Raw genomic sequence first — 6,000 nt, forward strand, 5'->3', positions numbered from 1 at the left:
AGTTATTTGACCATTTCCAAGAAAAGAATAATAATAATACTACTAACAAAAACAATAGGGTTCCTACTTCGTAGGACCCCTAATAAACCATACATAGCCAGCCTACCAAGTTCACTGGTGGTGTATAGCTATGTTAGCTGCATGAAAAGAACACTGGCTGCTTAGCTAGCTACATATCAGCTAGCTTAAGGTTAAGTTCCTCCATTCTTTGGACAGGATATTAAATTAAAACATCAGTAAATGGTAGCTACAATTTTAATTCTCCCCACTTGGATAATTTACTTACAAGTGAGACAAACACCCCCCCCCCCCCACCCAAAAAAAACTAGCAAAAAACGTTGCATCTGAGCACCATGTGACCACACACACACACCTCTGTCTATCCTGTAACACACCAAATTCTACACCATTAACCCCCTACCCTGTTACCCCCCCCCCCCAATTCACATTCCTGGCACTCTGTTGTTTAAAATACCTGCATCTCTGTGACCAACTGCACCTGCGAGCACAGACACGCAGGCCACTGGGAGGGGGGTGGGGGAGCAGGGGACTGCCACCAATCAGGAGCTGGGGCATCAACATTCCCAGCAGCGTGACATCAGCACAGGGCAGGCAGGGGAGGGGGCAGACTGAGGCGGGGGAGGGGGGGCAGACCGAGGCGGGGGAGGGGGGGCAGACTGTGGGGGGGCAGACTGTTGGGGGAAATGAGGATAAAGAGCCATTATGTACAGGTGTCAGTGTGAGTTAATGCCTCAGTATTTCACTGATAATCCACTTGCTGACTGAACTAGGGCCAGTGTAGAAGACACACGCATGACACACACATGACACACAGACACACACCGTGTCTCGCCATTTAGCATACACCCATATCTAGAGTAACTTACCACACATTTTTCATTAAATACACACAATGCAAAGTCGTAAAAAGCTCACACAAGCAGGTAAGGCTCATCATATATGCATACATTCCGAACACACACCAACATGCACGTAAGTACACCCTGGCACACACATGGCAATGCCCGTTATATATTACAGCACATTAACGCCATCAAGGCCAATGTCACCAAAGGCCACTGTGTGAACCAGCAGTAACCAACCCTGTTTCTGAACCTCTACCATCCTGCAGGGTGTCACTGTAGTTCTACTGTGGCACACCTGATTTTACCAATTAACAGCTCAACAAAGATATCTAGCTGTTGAACAGTTTACACACCACAACGCTGATCCTACACACATCTCACATACCACCACAGTGATTACACACACACACCTCTCACACCACCACACTGATTACACACACACCTCCACACTGATCATAGACACACCACCACACTGATTACACACACACCACCACAGTGATCATACACACACCTCACACACCACCACACTGATCATACATACACCACCACACTGATTACACACACACCACCACAGTGATCATACACACACCTCACACACCACCACACTGATCACATACACACACCTTACACACCACAACGCTGATCACACACACACCTCACACACCACCACACTGATCATACAAACACCTCACACACTGATTACACACACACCTCACACCACCACACTGATTATACACACACCACCACACTGATTACACACACAACTTACACACCACCACACTGATTACACACACACACACACCTCACCACACTTTAAAAATGGACAATGCCAAATATCTGATTCAAACTGATTAATGTACTCTTTATAGTCTTGTTTACAGAAAGCATACGCTGCCCTATTGGTCCGCACAGCACGCATACTGCTGCCCTATTGGTCCGCACAGCGAGCACGCTGCTGTCATTGGCTTGCTGTTTGTCAATTGGGGAATGCGATGGGCATTGTGAATGTCTCACAGATTACAGTAATTATAGTAAAGAGTAATTACACACATGGAGGGACAAGGCCCCTGTGCTGGAGCAGCAGGTGAAATACAATCAGCTGAGCACACCTGCAGCTCCAAGCCAACCATCAGCCTCTACAGCAAGAGCCATATTTACACTGGAGAGAGAGAGACTGGACTAACAGCAAGAGAGAGGAGGGGGGAGAGAGAGAAAGCAAGAGAGCGAGGAGAGCGATAGAGAGCGAAAGAGAGGGAGAGAGATAGAAAGCAAGCGAGAGGGAGAGATAGAGAGCGAACGAGAGATACAGCTAGCAAGCGAGCGAAAAAGAGAAAGGGGGAGGGAGGGAGGGGGGAGAGAGAGAACTGTCCTTCCTTTCAAAAAGCCTTCTCTTTGAACTTTGGACTAGGGACACGCCCTGGGGTAGAGAACACGGCAGCGCTGCTGACTAAACAGGGCAAATTCTGGTAGAAAGGCAAGCTACTGTAAATAAGCGCCATTTTAACACGTCATTTCCCACCTCAGGTCCCTAAGGTAGGAAGGCACACCCAAACATGTCTGCCACGACCAGCTGCCTCCTGACAGACGCCGTTACGGGCGAAGGCGGAAAGAGCGGTGTCGGGAAGCTCTGTGTCGCTGATAAACCCGCGCAAATGCATTTCTCTGGGTAATGAGTAAACGGAGCCGGACGTAATCTCCGCCCGCTCCCTGCACACAGCCCAGCTCACACTGAGACACAAACCCGGTAAATCGCACGGCGCACATTAGCGCCAGGTGCTCTGGAGCCCCTCTTCGTCGCTGCTGCTGTCGTCAGCAGAACACCGGGACAGTGCATCGATACTCTTACAACTTTACATCGTCTGGGGCCAGGCCCGACTGATCCCCTAAACATTTTTAAGGGGCAGAACATGCATACACTCGCACTCCCACGCCGAGTAAGCAAAGGTCAGGACACCATGCCTGCAGGTCATCTGGAATACGTCAAAATCCAAACTACACCACGCAGCTGTGGTTCAGACGTGACCCCTCCTCAAACACGCCAACGAGGTGCGTTTAGGGTAAATCATTATCGAAGTCATAACTGTGGCACAACTTTAAAAAAAAGAAGAAAAAATCACTCTCGAAGCCAAATTTGAGACGTGGCCGATCATTATTATTAAATCCGCAAACATAACCACGTAATTCATTATCGAATAGTCATAACTGCGGCACAACTTAAAAAAAAGAAAAAAAAAAGAAATCACTCTCGAAGCCAAATTTGAGACGTGGCCGATCATTATTAAATTCGCAAACATAACCACATAAATGGCGCAATGTGATGTATGTAATGTAGCCCAGAAGTCTGCATCAGGTCAAGCCTTTTAGCGAACATTGGTATAACAGTACAGGTTCAGCACTGTGTGGACAAAGTGGAGCACTATTCACCTCAACCGCCCACAACTCGGATAAGCAGTGCTTCTTTAAAAAAAAAAAAAAAAATCGACCACGCCTGGTCACTGTTTTTTCTCCCCACACACAGACAGACACTTTCTTCCTTGACCCACCAAACAAGTTCTCGCTTAACTGGCAAAAGCCCAAAATGAAATCCAGCGTGTAGTCCTTAACACACTTTGCCGCGAGGGAGCAAATGCGTAGTACAAAGATCACAGCCCCCCTCCATACATACTCCAACAAATTCACAATTTTAAGATTTCACTAATTATGCTGCTAAGATTATCTGCTACCAGACTTTCCAAATGCATATAAATCAGATTGTGGCAGAACGAAAATACACTAGCGGGGGGAACTTTTGGGAAATACCGCAGATACTTCTACGATCACTGTGCACCTGTTTGTTGCTGTACAATCAGTACATGAGGTCACGCTTTGCGGCAACACAGATGTCCCAAGAAAAGCAAAAACCTAAAATGAGCATCCAGATAAATCCAGGCGAATAAGCGAACCCCAACCTGCGTTCACTCGGTCCAGCGGGCGCTTTAATGGCTCTGCTGAACGTCGGGCGTCACTGCGTAGCCTAACAGAGGCAATGGTCCCAATCGTCGAACTTTTAAAACAGAAAATATTAGCCAAGATGTTGCCACCCAACAACACCAAAGAGCAACAATTTAGCCAACTATGCTAGCTAAACAAAATTATGAAAAAAGTCAGCACAGGAGATCAATGAAAAACATCAGATTGTGAAACCATACGTTACAAGCAGCCAACACGTCTGGACCATGGCAGGTTAAAAAAACCTGGTAATTTAGTGAGTACCTTTAGCATTAGCCACCTAGCCAAATAAAATAACCAAAGATTTCGAGCCAAACCCGCAATGCGGTTCATATAACAGTATATTTATAGCTACAATTCCAACAGGCAACATTTTCATGTAGTCTAGCTATAGAAAATGTAGTTAATTTAGCCGTAATCAGCTAAAGCACGCATATGGCTAAAGCTAAAGCTAGCCTGGTGTCTTAGCTACCAAGCCAGCTAGACTAATGTAACGTTTGATGAAAAATAAAACTCGGATGACATTAGCTGTAAATATAACAGCTAAGCTTCTTACATTGTCTCTCAAACAGTCTTATTCAATGTTTTACGCACAAGCACTGACCGTTAGCCACGTTAATGCTAACGTTAGACAACAGAAATTAGAGGCCACCTCTGTAGTCTAATTGCACGCTATGTGGCTAGCAAAGCTAGCCAAGTTAAATTGATAGCCATTTAGCAGTGCTAATGTGTCGATATGCTAGTCTAGCTACTATTGCCTTCAAAAAACAGAAGGCTAAGTAAGTCGGACCATTAAGCAACAATGTAAGCTAACGGTGTAAACCATTAGTCCAATACAAAAAGGCATATCGCATGTCAGAAAAGCTCTTGTTGTCTAGCTACGTTTTGAAACCGAAATCTCAGCCTGAAGACTAGCAATACGTAATTACACGTTTTTTTTGGCTTTCCATGAGCGTCTACGAAACCGAAAAAAAGAAACGGACTTGTCCACACACGCAAACGCGACCGTTAATGAAGTTTATCTCAACGACCCTATGTAACCTTAACGTTAGTCTAGTTAACACAGCAAACCCACATCAGAAAAACAAAATATTTCGCATTCTAACTAGCTAGCTAAACCAGGGAAGTTAGGATGATGGGCGAGCCTAACCTTGAATCCGTGGGAGACTTAGCCAAGTTAACGTTAGTCGATCGAGGCTATATGCCTAGCACTTCTTTGGATAACTACCACCGAACCCGTAGTTCACAACGCAATACTTTTAGCATCCGGATTTTTGACAAGGAATTAGCTAGTTCGCTACAGCCAGGCCTATCGGATAGGCTTCAATGGATATTTTCCAGTAGCGCCCAACCCAATTCGTCGATCACGGAAATTCGAGCGTTCAACACCTCACTTGAATTTACATACACACGAATGCAATCTTTACAATACCTGTTTATAGACTCGTAAAGCAAGTGGAAACAGAATGCATTTCTAGCTACTTTTTGTATTATTTTTACCCACCTATCTTTGTGGTTCCGATATCCCTGGACAACTCTGTCTTCCTGTATTTTCTTTCCCACCCACCCCTATCTTTCGGTAAATTTGAAGTGGGAAGCGCGCACACAAACACAGAGCAGGAATAGGCGGGGACAGGGAGGGAACGCGGAATTCTTCAGCTACCGTAAATTCCTGACTATATGTCCGTTATTCATTTATTCCAATATCGAAATAATTAACATAACGAATTCTACTACTACAACGACAACCACTACTGCCAATAATAATTCTCACCACCATCATCATGATTATACAATAAATGTTACAGGAGTTTTCAAACTCGGTCCTGGGGAACCATGTGTCTGCTGGCTTTCTTTCTACCGCAACTGTAACCTGAGAATAATCAAATTATACCTGATATGTACCATCCTGCTAATTGTTCTTAATTACACATTTTCAATGTCTCGAGGGTTGGTTTATCCTGTTATGCCACAACATGTCAGAAATGTGAAAGCATGCCATGAAAAATAAATGTCCCATATTCACACCCAGGACTTTTAATTGTATCAATTAATTATTTTTACATTACATTACAGGCATTTGGCAGACGCTCTTATCCAGAGCAATGTACAACAAAGTGTATAACCATAACCAGGAACAAGTATG

At 44.8% G+C, this 6,000-nt stretch overlaps 1 protein-coding gene across 8 annotated transcripts in view; it reads right to left on the reverse strand.

Moving 5' to 3' along the window:
* ctnnd1 (catenin (cadherin-associated protein), delta 1) overlaps nucleotides 1-5,512 on the reverse strand; it is a 30,462-nt gene extending 24,950 nt beyond the window's left edge. For 5 of the 8 annotated variants that reach the window (XR_010330331.1, XM_064337816.1, XM_064337818.1 and 2 more), the window contains exon 1: nucleotides 5,359-5,511. The gene's annotated coding sequence lies outside the window, so the exon portion shown is untranslated. Of the gene's footprint in view, nucleotides 1-5,004; nucleotides 5,307-5,358 lie in introns of those variants that run through there. The other 3 variants (XM_064337820.1, XM_064337814.1, XM_064337819.1) reach the window with 2 other exon arrangements.
* Between the last annotated feature and the right edge of the window lie 488 nt (nucleotides 5,513-6,000).

This window comes from Anguilla rostrata, chromosome 5 (genome assembly GCF_018555375.3).
Source record: "Anguilla rostrata isolate EN2019 chromosome 5, ASM1855537v3, whole genome shotgun sequence".
NCBI classification, from domain to species: domain Eukaryota; kingdom Metazoa; phylum Chordata; class Actinopteri; order Anguilliformes; family Anguillidae; genus Anguilla; species Anguilla rostrata.